General features: G+C 53.4%; 1 long non-coding RNA gene across 1 annotated transcript; it reads right to left on the reverse strand.

The window, feature by feature from the left end:
• Positions 1-139: 139 nt before the first annotated feature.
• LOC137215661 (uncharacterized) lies at positions 140-11804 on the reverse strand. The gene is made up of 4 exons (XR_010939359.1): positions 11711-11804; positions 6982-7071; positions 3655-4223; positions 140-2784 (listed from the first exon to the last, which is right to left on the reverse strand). It is a non-coding gene; the product is annotated as an uncharacterized lncRNA (long non-coding RNA).
• Positions 11805-12455: the final 651 nt, after the last annotated feature.

Below are 12455 nucleotides of genomic sequence, written 5' to 3' on the forward strand. Positions count from 1 at the left end.
GAGGAGGTGAGAGGTGTGAGGGGTGTGTGAGGAGGTGAGAGGTGTGAGAGGTGTGTGAAGAGGTAAGAGGTGTGTGAGGAGGTGAGAGGTGTGTGAGGAGGTGAGGCGGGTGTGAGGAGGTGAGGTGTTGAGGAGGGTGAGGGGTGTGGATGCTGTGGGAAGGTGTGCATCATGTATGTCATGTGTGTGGCCCACTGCAACCATGTGGTCACAGTGCCTCTTTATCTGGCCCTCTTTCCATTTTCTTTTTCCCCTTTAAAAATTTTTACCATTTTTTTGGAGCTGTAATTCACATACCTTCAGTTCACCCTTCTAAAGTGTACAATTCAGTGGTTTTTAGTATCTTTACAAGGCTGTGCAACCATCACTATCTATGTCCAGAACACTTTTATCACCCCCAAAAGAAACCCCATGCCCATTAGCAGCCTGCCCCCAGCCCCTGACACCCCCCGATCTGCCTCCTGCCTCTGGGGATTTGTCTATTCCGGATATTTTATGTAAATGGTCCCTTTGCAGTTCCTGACCACTGGTAGGCACACCATGGGCACCCTAATCCAAGGAATCCTTCACTTTCCCCAACAAAGACCCACCTCACCCATCAAGTGCTGGGCTCTGGCCTGCGGGTGGCACTGGTGGCCTTCATTTCTTTGGGTCTTCTTGGCCTTCTCTGTGGTCTTCTGCCTTCTGCTGTCCCACTTCTGTTGTCAAAAGCACAGCCCCATGATGCCCACCCCAATAATCATAACAATAAACCACATCTGCACTGAGCCCCGTTTGCACACCAGGCAATTACTGAGCCTAGTCGGTTCATCCAGATTGTCAACTCTGCCCATGACCTTCTCCCTTTTTGCACCACCAAAGGCTTTCTCTCTGGCAGCTCTTGCTTCCCACCCTCCAGCCCTGCCCTCTCCACCAAGCCCAGCTTCACGTCACCGACGTCTTGCAGCACTTGCCTTGATACCTCCCTGCCTCCAAGCCTAACTTGCCTCCCCCCAGTGAAGGGAACCCCAGATTTTCCTGGTTCCTATTTTATCACTTCGATGAACCATCATGTCCTTCTTCCTATTATACACACGGGTGCAGTTGGCTCTGCTAACTGGTCTGGTTTGTGTCTAAAGAGGCTGTATTAGTTTCATATCACTACTATAACAAATTACCACAAATGCAGTGGCTCATAACAAAAATCTCTTACCTTAGGTTTCTGGAGGTCAGAAGCCTAAAATGGATCTCACTGGGCTAAAGTCACCATGTTGGCATTTGTGTTCCTTCTAGAGGCTCTAAGGGAGAAATCCATTTCCTTGCCTCTTCCACCTTCTAGAGGCTGCCCTCGTGCCTTGTTCTGTGCACCCGCCTCGCCATCATTCCATCCCCTTCTCTGACTGACCCTCCTGCATCTCTTTTTCACTTATGAGGACCCTTGTGATTAAGCTGGACTCACCTGGTAATCCAGGATACTTTCCCCATCTGCAAATTCCCTTTTGCCATGTAAGGTAACATACTCACAGGTTCTGAGGATTAGGATTTGGACAACTTGGGGGGGCGGGGGAGGCATTATTTTGCCTATTACAGATTCTAATTTCATTGGTCTGGGTTTGGCCTTGGCATCCAGACTTTTTTTTTTTTTTTTTTGCCACACCATGCGGCGTGCAGGATCTTAGTTCCGCGATCAGGGATCGAACCCGTGCCCCCTGCAGTGGAAGCGTGGAGTCTTAACCACTGGACTGCCAGGGAAGTCCCCATCCAGACTTTTAAAAGTTTCCAGATGATTCTAATGTGCAGACAAGGCTGAGAGCCACTGGATAAGAAAGAGCATAGTGCAGTTGGAAGCAAAGGCTATGGAGAGGGACCCAGCTGATTTCAATTCCCAGTTCTGCCTCTTAACTCTTTTATGGGCAAATGACTTCATTTATCTGGCCTTCTACTTCCTTCTCTGTAACACGGAGATAATAAACCCTCTGCTCTTCCCAGATGACCATGACGCCCTCTGCTTCTCCATGTCCATGGGGGGAGGCAAAGTTGTACCTGCTCAGACACAGCCACACACACAGGCTCACACAGACATACAGACCCACATAAAGACACACAGACACACAAACACACAACTTGCATCCGGGATGTATAAAGAACTCTTACAACGCAAATAACCCAACAACAAAGCCCCTAAATAACCCAATTTAAAAATGGGCAGGGAATTCCCTGGTGGGCCGGTGGTTAGGACTGCTAGGGGCCCAGGTTCCATCGCTGGTGGGGAAACTAAGATTCTGCAAGCCACACAGTGTGGCTACATAAATAAATAAAATAATAATGGGCAAAGACAGTAACATTTCCCCAAGGAAAACATGCAGATGGCCAATAAGCACATGAATGGATGCTCAACATCCTTTGTCATCAGGGAATTGCAAATCAAAGCCACACTGTGATCCCACTTCACACCCAAGAGGATGGCTGTGATCTGAAAGACAGGTAACAAGTGTAGGTGACGATGTGGAGAAATAGGAACCCTCATACATTGCCGGTGGAAATGTAAAATGATGCAGCCTCTGTGGAAAACAGTTGGAGAAATGAAAACATATGTCCACACAAAATCTTATACAGAAATGTTCGCAGTAACATTGTTCAAAGAGGTAAGGGAGGGGGGCTTCCCTGGTGGCGCAGTGGTTGAGAGTCCGCCTGCCGATGCAGGGGACACGGGTTCGTGCCCCGGTCCGAGAGGATCTCACATGTCACGGAGCGGCTGGGCCCGTGAGCCATGGCCGCTGAGCCTGCGCGTCCGAAGCCTGTGCTCTGCAACGGGAGAGGCCACAACAGTGAGAGGCCCGCGTACCGAAGGGAAAAAAAAAAAAAAAAAGAGGTAAGGGAGGAGCCAGGATATAGAGGTCTTTTTGCTGGAAAAACAAACAACAAAACATGTAGTCGAACATCAGAAGACTACTGCTAATCGCAAAGAACAGACACCTCAAGTTAATAACGTTAGTGCTTTTCTATGTATTGGAAGATGCAAGAGTCTGGGTTCATTGAAATTATTCCTTAGATATGTATCTTAACTATCTAGGCCAGTATCCAAAGCACAGAATGGATAACATTCTGTGTTATCCACAGAATGCTTCCTGTTTTTCTCCATCCTGAATTCCCCTCAGGGCTCACCGTCTGGAGGCATGCACTGGCTGATGGCTTGATCTTTGTCTATTGGAATGGCAGGCAACATTCCCTGTCCACAAACCACAGGGTGGTCTGGGGGACCCCCCAGTAGTTGTTTTGTATTCGGTGTCTCACTGGCTCACTCACGCAGTCCCCATACGTGACGTGCCAGGAGATAGGGACACAGAGACGTGGACATGTGCTAATGGGGCTCCTGGCCCGGGGCGGTGGAGGGGGGGGCTCTGAACAAAGACACAGTCAAAAGCCACACAAGGGATGTGCTGCCAGGGTGGGGGGGGGCGAGGGGGCCACGGGCCTCTGACTTGCTCAGGGAGTCACCCTGGAGCTGATGCCGAGGACAGGAGACGAGAACAAGTTGGGCTGTCTAAGGAACCGGAAGGAGGTAGGTTTGGTCACTGCAAACTGCCTGGGGGACGACGAGAAATGAGCCTGGAAAGGCGGGCCGTCGTGGGGAAGTGCAGGGGCTTCGAGGCTGGGCTTGAGGTTGGCTCTTACCTTGGTGGCCACAGGGAAGCCCTGAGCCAAGTTGTGCAGGAAGTGAAAGGCCCCCGCCTGTGACGGGAACAAGCTCGCGGCTCCCAGCAGGCACTTCACCAACGGCGTCTGGGCTGAGCAAGGACTGCCCAGTTCCCACGCTGCCTTTGCCTCGAGTTGCTTCTTCAGACGGGACCCGACCCTCCTGTTATCTCCCCATACTCAAGGGGGCTTTATATTCCACACGCCTTGGTGTCCGCTGAAAGGGATGGATGGACTTCCACCACGCTGTCCTTATGTGCTACATCTAATATTTCCATCCTGAACAGTGAATGGCTTCCAGCTGGCCTTGGGCAAGCAGTTTAACCTCTCAGAATCTCAGCTCTAAGTGGGGATAGAGATGCCTGCATCCCAGGGCCGCTGACAGGATGAGATGGGACAACACTTGCAAAGTGCTCACACAGTGTGGAAGCCTTACACCGGCATCACCGTCGCAGCTGATTTCAACAGTCTTCATGCTGAAGCTGAGGAGTGACACAGTTTTTAAAGAGCTGGACTTGGTGACACCACGTTTCAGCACACAGAGCTTCCTTTTTTTGGGGGTGGGGTGGGAAACAGAAAACCGTATGGCCCGAGTTAATGCAAGGCACAAAGGACTAAAAAAAAAATACCTTTTTTTAAAATAGTTTTTTTTCTTGTTTGTTTTTTAATTACACTTTTCCCTTGGCGAAAACTTTGAAATGAGCTGTTCCAGGCCTGCTGAGAGGAAGACCATTCACACCTGTGGATCTTTCCTACCAGAGAGTGGGCACCCGCGGGAACCTGCACATGGGGGAGGATTGGGGGTGGCCGTGACTCCCCTTGAAGCTCACGGAGAAGCATCTCCAGAGGACAGGTCCCAGGCCCATGCCCAGCTTTCTCACCCGACCAGGTGGCCCTGCGTGGAGAAGTGCGTGAAGTGCAACAGCGGTTGCTCTGTACCAGCCCCAAGTTCCTGACGCTCCCAGGGCCCTCGCAGGCTGGGGGGACAACACACCCAGGACGGACAGGTCTCCGCCGCATCTGGCACGTCCGCAGTTCACTGATGCATGAGAACCAAACGATCACGGAGGGTTTTCTGACACCCGCTGCGTTCGCGTGGTCTCCCCCCGACCCCCCCCCGCCAAGGGACCTGCTCTGGCGGAAGGCCCCGCCGCACTCCCCGCACGCGTAGGGCCGCTCGTCCATGTGCGCCCTCAGGTGCTTGGCTAGGGTCCAGCTTTGCGTGCACTCGGTGCAGGCAAAGGGCCGCTCACCCCTGTGGATGCGCCGGTGCTGGGCCCGGGACGAGCTCTCGCTGAAGACGCGCCCGCACTCCAGGCACGGGAACAGCTTCTCACCCGCGTGGGTCCTCCGGACCTTCCCACGCTCCTCGCACGCGTGGGGCTTCCGTCTGCCGGGACTCGGCGGACAGCCCACGAGGCACGCGTTCTCGCCAAACGCACCTCTCCACCCACCGCGCGCCGGCGCGTCCTCCCCAGCTTCGACTCCTCGAGGGAGACTGTGGTCTGGAAAAGAGCCGAAGGCTTCCACGCACACGCCCTCTCCCGGATCCAGGGCAGAAATGCACGCGACGCCCTCCTGGCGAACATGGTTCGCGGGAGCTTGCGCCCGTGCCGGCGTGTCCTGATGCTCGGTGAGGAAGGGCAGCCAGGGAAAACCTCCTGCGAGGCTCCGCTCGGGGCTCTGCTCCCGCCGGCTGCGCGTCCCCGCTGCCGCCTGGCCTCTGTGCTCTGTGACTTCACGATGGTGTGTGCCCTGGCAGCCCCCGCGTCACCTGCCCTGGAACCAGAGCATCACCTGCCCTGGAGCCTGCCCTTTGTCGGGAGCTCGGGACCCAGGCTCTGATTCTGAAATGTAAGCAAGAAACGTGCTCAAGCCGCGACCTGAACGTGCGCTGCCAATCTGCGCGGGGACAGAGCCCCAGCGGCCTGACTTGGACAACAGGACGAGCTGCTGGCCCGGACCTGCGGCCTCAAGCAGAGGCTCCTGCATCTGAGGAAGGGCACCCACCGCAGAGCACGTACCAAAATTCCAGACTCCCAGGAGGAACGCAGGTGCTCAGTATAAACCATGTTGTTGGTACGCACGGTTCAGGCGCAGTGAGCCGCTGTTACCATTTAGGGAGTGGTGAGAACCCCACGCTCCCGAAATCCAAGTTCAGACACCAGCCAAAGGCCAGCCTTGCATCAGGCCCTTCCAAGGACAGCAGCCTCAGACCTGCTGTGTTAACCTTTTTCTGCACAGCGAGGAAGGAAAACGGTAGAAGGGAACAGAGAAAGGCACGGGCCAAGGCCACCGAGAGCCATTCCCTTGGTCAGATGCCATGAGGGGCACAGCCACGCCCTCACCGGACCAGGGCCTGGCCAGCAGAGTGGAGAACAGGCACTCAAACAAAAACTTGTATGTATGTGAATGTTCCCAACAGCCAAAATGTGGAAACAGCCCAACTCTCTGTCAACTGAAGACTGTATGAATAAAATGTGGTCTATCCATGCGATGGAATATTATTCAGCCACAAAAAATAAAGTGCTGATAATGTGCTAATGTTGATGAACTTTGAAAGCATTATGCTAAGCGAACGAAGCCAGATACAAAAATTCCACAGAGGCACAAAGCTGATTAGTGGTTGTCAGGGGCTGGGGGGACTGACTGCTTAATGAGTAAGGGGTTTGGCTCTTTTCTGTTGGGTGTACACGCCACCTCCTTGCCCCAGGAGGAGAAATAAACTCATCTGAAACATGGTGACTATAGTTATAATACTGCATCGTATACTTGAAATGTCCTAAGACAGTTTATCTTAAGTGTTCTCACTATGGTGAAAAACGGTAACTCTGGGCTTCCCTGGTGGTGCAGTGGTTAAGAATCTGCCTGCCAATGCAGGAGAAACGGGTTCGAGCTCTGGTCTGGGAAGATCCCACATGCCACGGAGCAACTAAGCCCGTACGCCACAACTACTGAGCCTGTGCCCTAGAGCCTTCGAGCCACAGCTACTGAAGCCCGCGCACCTAGAGCCCGTGCTCCGCAACAACAGAAGCCACTCAACGAGAACCTGCGCACAGCAAACGAAGACCCAACGCAGCCATAAATAAAAAAATAAATAAATTTATTAAAAAAACCACGGTAACTCTGAATCAATAGCTTGATTGTTGTAATCATTTCACAATGTATACGTATGTCAAAATACAACCTTGTACACCTTAAATATATATAACCTTTATTTGTCAATTACACCTCAGTAAAGCTGGGAGAGAAAAAACGAAACTTAATTTAAAAAATGATTAGATAGAGAGAACTTCCTTCACTTACCTGGACCTCTTGGGACATCTCTCTCCACAGTCCACGGGTCTTCCCACTGCTCCAGCTTGGAGATCACATCTGGTTTGGAATCAGGAAGTCCTGTCCATGGTGACAAAGGAGGAAGGGGTTGCTACAAGTCAGTCAGGCCCCAAGAGGCTGAACAGTAGTGCAGTGTGTGCCCTGAGGCATGGGAAAGCCCTCTCCCTGGTGATTCAGGGAGAGGCATCCAGTCTGTACAAAGGGGACCCAGCTGGGGACACAGAGCAAGGACACAGCTGGGTGTGAGTGACCGGGCATGAGGCAGGGGATGAACACACACACACACACACACACACACACACACACACACACACACTCACACAGAGCATCCTCTGCGTTGGACCCAGCAACCCCCATTCCTCCCTTGTGAAGTCCATGGCCACGTCCTTGAACGTCACTGGCTCTGAAACATCCCACACACATTGGCTCAGCCAGGGGCTATGTCTGACAGGGGTCAGTCCATGAGAAACAGCAGGATGTGAACACCCTGTTGTCATGGGGGAGGCAGTGGGGGGACTCACGCTGAGTGGCCCAAGCCAAGAGTTGGCGCTGTTATCACCTTGATACCGGGTGCTGCGATTCCAGTTGAATATTTGTGTCTCTCCCAAAGTCCTATGTTAAAGCCTTAGCCCCCAATGTGAAGGTATTTGGAGGTGGGGCCGCTGGGGGTGATTAGTTTTAGATGTGGTCATGAGCCTGGGTGTTGGCTGGTAAACAGTGTGGCCAGAGAACCCCATGTCCCAGATCCCCCCAGGGTCAGGGTTTCTCCCAAGGTGCCCTCGATCAGTGACAGAGTCACTGAGCTCCACCCTGGGGTGGAGAGAGGAGGAGGAAGGGAGGGAGAGGAGGAGGTTGGCCCTGCCCCAGGACCCGCCCTCCCTGGGGGCTGCAGCTCCAGTTCAGCTCGCAGGTGAAGTGGCACAGAAGCAGGAGCAGAAACGGGTGTGCCTGCTGACAACATAGGCATTTTGGAGACTCACGCGGACAGCACCTGACGGGGATGTGGGGTCCTGGGCCTCAGGCTTATGGCCCTTGGTCCTCCCCTGAGAGGGAGGAGCTGGGGGAGGGCAGGGGAGGGGCTTGGGGTAGGCCAGATCTGCCCTCAGACCCCAGGGGCCGCAGCCCCAAAGTCCCCTCACCCAGAAGCCCTGCCAGCCAGTGGCCCCTTTCCCAGGGACCCTGGCCCTCCCCGACCAGACCCCCCCACAGGCGTTTGCTCCTGTGCTGCCTGCCCTCGGCCTGCTCCCTCCTGTTCGCCCTCCAGGGCTCACAGAACCACAGCCCCCAACGTTTGCTATGGGCCAGGCCTGCTGTGGGAACCTTCCATCAGCTTGCTTGATCCTCACTCTGCCCCTACGAGTGAGGCAACACTACCTGACCCATGTGACAGGAAGGAAACCGAGGCATCAAGAGGGGAAGACGCCTGAGTTCACATGGACAGACGGGGTGATCTGTGCCCCTGGAATTAGTCTGGGGATGTGGCACACCACCTCGGCTCTCGTGCAGGGGTCTGCACAGCCACCATGGATCCAGGGTGACCCGGGGAAGATGCACGCTTGGACCAGGATGTCCTGGACCTCTGGCCCCATATCCCTGCTCTGGGCCTGTTTCCTCTCAGGTACAGCAGGGACAGTCTCCGGGAGGATGAACAGCATTACGCTGTGAAAAGTCTTTGTGAAATGAAACACAACACGGGAACAGCGCACAGGGTCTTTGCTGCCCAAGGCCACACTACCTTTACACCCTGCATCCCTGCCTGGCTCCTAGGCTGGGCAAGGGGCCATGGGGCTCAGGCATCCATAGGAAGCAGCCCTCTGATTTGATGCTTGGGGGCTGGGCCTCAGACCCTGCCTCTAAAACCGTCCCTGAGCCTAGGCTGAGTCCCTGAGCTGCGGCCCCATGCCACCCCCAGCCCGTGAGCTTCTCAAAGGCTCTCTGGGCCACGCTGGCCCAGTTCCCTAATGTGGGGACAATCAGGTACTGTCACTACCCTCTGTTATACAGGTGGGGGAAAACAGGGGCACAGAAGGGTTAAATCTAAGGTTGTGAAGCAAATAATGGGTAGGTGGGGATTTGAAACAAGGCAGTCAGACTTGAGTCTGTGCCTTCAAAACAGTAATTTTTAAAAAGAGAGACATCAGGGCTCAGCTCAATGAGTTCTGAGCAAGCACACACCTGTGCAACCATCGTCCAGATCAAGCTCTAGAGCCTTCTGTGAGGATGGAATTTGGCAGCCATCAGCCCCATGTGGCTCCTGAGCAGTAGGAACGCAGGTGGTGTGACTGAGAAACTAGATTTGTGATTTTTAAGTTTATTTATTTAATTCAGATTTCAATACGTACAACGTGGCTCAAAGATACCAGTTGGAAAGTTCAGCCCTGGGGCGTTTCAGCACCATGGACAGACCCCTCCTGGCTCCCTTCCAGGCAATGCCCTCCCCGGCCAGGAGGTGGTTACTCCTGGGATTTCTGACAGCGCAGGAGTTGTGCCTATTCTTGAACTTCGTACAAAGTGAATGATATGCTGTGTAACAGTCTGAAGTCTCAGCTCCAAGCTCTCTCGGGCTTATGGGTGACAGCAGCAGAAGGCACCTTTCAGGATCCCTTGTTACAGGGACGGTTGGGGATGAAGTGGAGCTACCAGGTGGGCGAGTACTCAAGAGGGATGAAAATCATAGTCCCAGCTGCCTTGAATTCAGGTCCCGACAGAGACTCCCAGGAGGGAACGGCTGACTGAGGCCTTCTGCCCCTCCCCACAGGGGTGAGAGTGGTGAGCAGATCCCTGGGGCCCAGTGCGCCCTTCCTCTTGGTGTCATTGCTAAGCGAGGGAGGTGGGTAAGTGGAGTATGTCAGATCTAGGATCAAACCCACCTTCACCACTCCCTGATGGGTGACCTTGGGCTGCTCAATTCCCCTGGGGCCTCAGTTTTCTATCTGTAAAATGGGGTAATAATACCTTTTGTGGGAGGCTGTTTGTTCATTCATTAACAAGTACTCCAAGGACTGGGCACCACATCATGAAATTTACAGTCTGTGATGAATGGGAACAAGTGTAAAGTGTTCAAATGTGGTAAGACATAAAAGCGTAATGTGGGTTTGGGTGGCCAGGGAAGGCCTCTGAATGGCTAAGCTTATACCCTATTGAGTGGCCGGTGGGGTGGAGGAGGAGAATGATGGGCAAAGGGAGAGCCATAGGGGAGGCCAGGAAAACAGGTAGAAGTCAGGTCATGCAGGGCCTGGAAGGCATGGAAAGAAGTGTGAATTTGTTTCAAATCAGGGGTCAGCAAACACGGCCCCATTGCCTGTTTTTGTATGGTCTATGAGCTAAGAATAGTTTTTACATTTTTAAGTGGCTGGGGTGGGGAAAGGTGAAAAGAAGACAAATGTTACATGAAAGTCAGATTTCAGTGTCCATCAACAAAGTCGTGGATTTCATCAGGAAAAAAGAAAAGAGTGTGGATGTGTGTTTTCTCTCTTGTTAGATAAGAACCTATATGACATCCTTGATTTTGCCGCTTGGACTGCAAAGCTCAAAATACTTGCTATCTGGTGCTTTACAGGGAGAGTTTGCTGACCCTGCTCTGATGACTTGGGCAGTGACAGAGGGTTTAAGGGGAGGGGTGGCCTCACCATTCAGGGTTAAAGACCCCTCCAGTCTTATGTGGAGAGAGGTGGAAGGGGCAAAGGGTGGCAGAGACCTGTGAGGAGGTGGTGGTCTGGGCTAGGCTGAGGAAGGCAAGGAGAAGGGCATATTTTGAGGGAGACCTGGTTTCTGAAAAATGTCCAGCCCTGTGACCACCACCCTGCCGTCTGCCTCACCTGGTGCCTCGGGTTCCATCAACTGCTCGGTCTCTGGACTGCTTGGCCTCACCAGATACATGACAGTCGTCGTAGTCTCAGGCTGAGGGGCCAGGTTGTAGGTGACACTGGCAGGGATGGATTCCTGTCCCCAGAGTCTACTTCTCACACAGCAGTGGGGCTCCAAGCTTCTGGCTTGAACCTTGGGGCCCAGGGCTGGGATTCTCGTAAATGAAGTACTGCTGGCTGAGCACAGGCAGCAGGGAGTGGGTGTGGCCACAGCCATACACATGGGCTCCCCTGGGACACACCAACTGCCTCAGTCCCCCGAACTGAGAACATATGTCCACACACAAACCTGTGTGTGAATGTTCACAGCAGTGATGCTTGAGTAAACAAACTGGTCTATTTCCATACGATGGAATATTATTCAACTACAAAAATGAAGTACTGATACACGACACAACATGAATGAACTAGGAAAACATCACTTTCAGTGAGAAAAGCACACACACAAAAACACATATTGTAGGACCCCATGCATATGAAATGTCCAGAACAGAGACAGAAGGTAGATTAACGGTTGCCAGGGGCTGGGGAGGAGGTGAACGGGGGAGTGGTGGCTACGGGTTCAGGGCATATAGGCACACACCTGAGGTCACACCTGCATACACAGGCGGTGTCACACATGCGGGGTCGGGCTCGGATGCACACCTGAGGTCTCAACTGCCAGCACAGGTCGCTCCCCACCCCCACCCCCTGGCGCGCATCACCGCCTCTTCTCTCCCCTCCCCCACAGCCCGGCCGCCCCGGTCCACGCCCCTTGGGCCCCACCGCCTGCACACACGGGCCTCCCCGTTCCTCACCCTCGCACCGCCAACCCGCTGGGACCGCGAACTCACCACAGAGTCGGGGAGCGCCCCCACCCTCGCGCATGTCGCCCTGTGCAGGCTCACTAAGGCCACTTCCGCCCAGCGCCGGTGGTTGGGGACTTCATCTCCCAGCGGGCCCCGCGCGCTCCGTGCCTGGAAACAGCCGGCATAGGGTGAAGGCCCTTCTGGGAAATGAAGTCCAAGTGCACCGCCAAGGGAAGAGCGTGGGGACGTGTCAGTCCGTCTTCCCCGGGGGGTTGGAGGACTGGACATACGGGGACAGGCACAGTTTCCTGTGTCCTTTTAGATATGCAACGTATGTACTTTATGTCCTCTTCCTCCTCACACATATACATGTATAAGTATTAATGGAAGAAATTTTCATGTATTGAGGTACGGGGAAGTCATTCTGGCTTGTACACGATTTAACTTTACTTTTATGCTAACTAAAACTTAAGCCTGTTTGCAGCCTATCACACACACATTGTATATCTGCTTTAATCATTAAAGAAAAGGGTGCACTGACCAGAAGTAAAGAATGTCCGTGTTAAAAATAAAGATTAAATGCCTTCCTTCCTGGGACAGCAATGCCCGTCCTCCTTCAATGATAAGGCTCCCTTCCCAGGTGCCAAGGCCATACTGACTGACTGTTTTTTGTTTGTTTAAATTTATGTTTTATTTATTTATTTTTGGCTGCGTTGGGTCTTCGCTGCTGCACCCGGGCTTTCTCTAGTTGCGGCGAGCGGGAGCTACTCTTCGTCGGGGTGCGCAGCCT

This window comes from Pseudorca crassidens, chromosome 20, assembly GCF_039906515.1.
Source record: "Pseudorca crassidens isolate mPseCra1 chromosome 20, mPseCra1.hap1, whole genome shotgun sequence".
NCBI classification, from domain to species: domain Eukaryota; kingdom Metazoa; phylum Chordata; class Mammalia; order Artiodactyla; family Delphinidae; genus Pseudorca; species Pseudorca crassidens.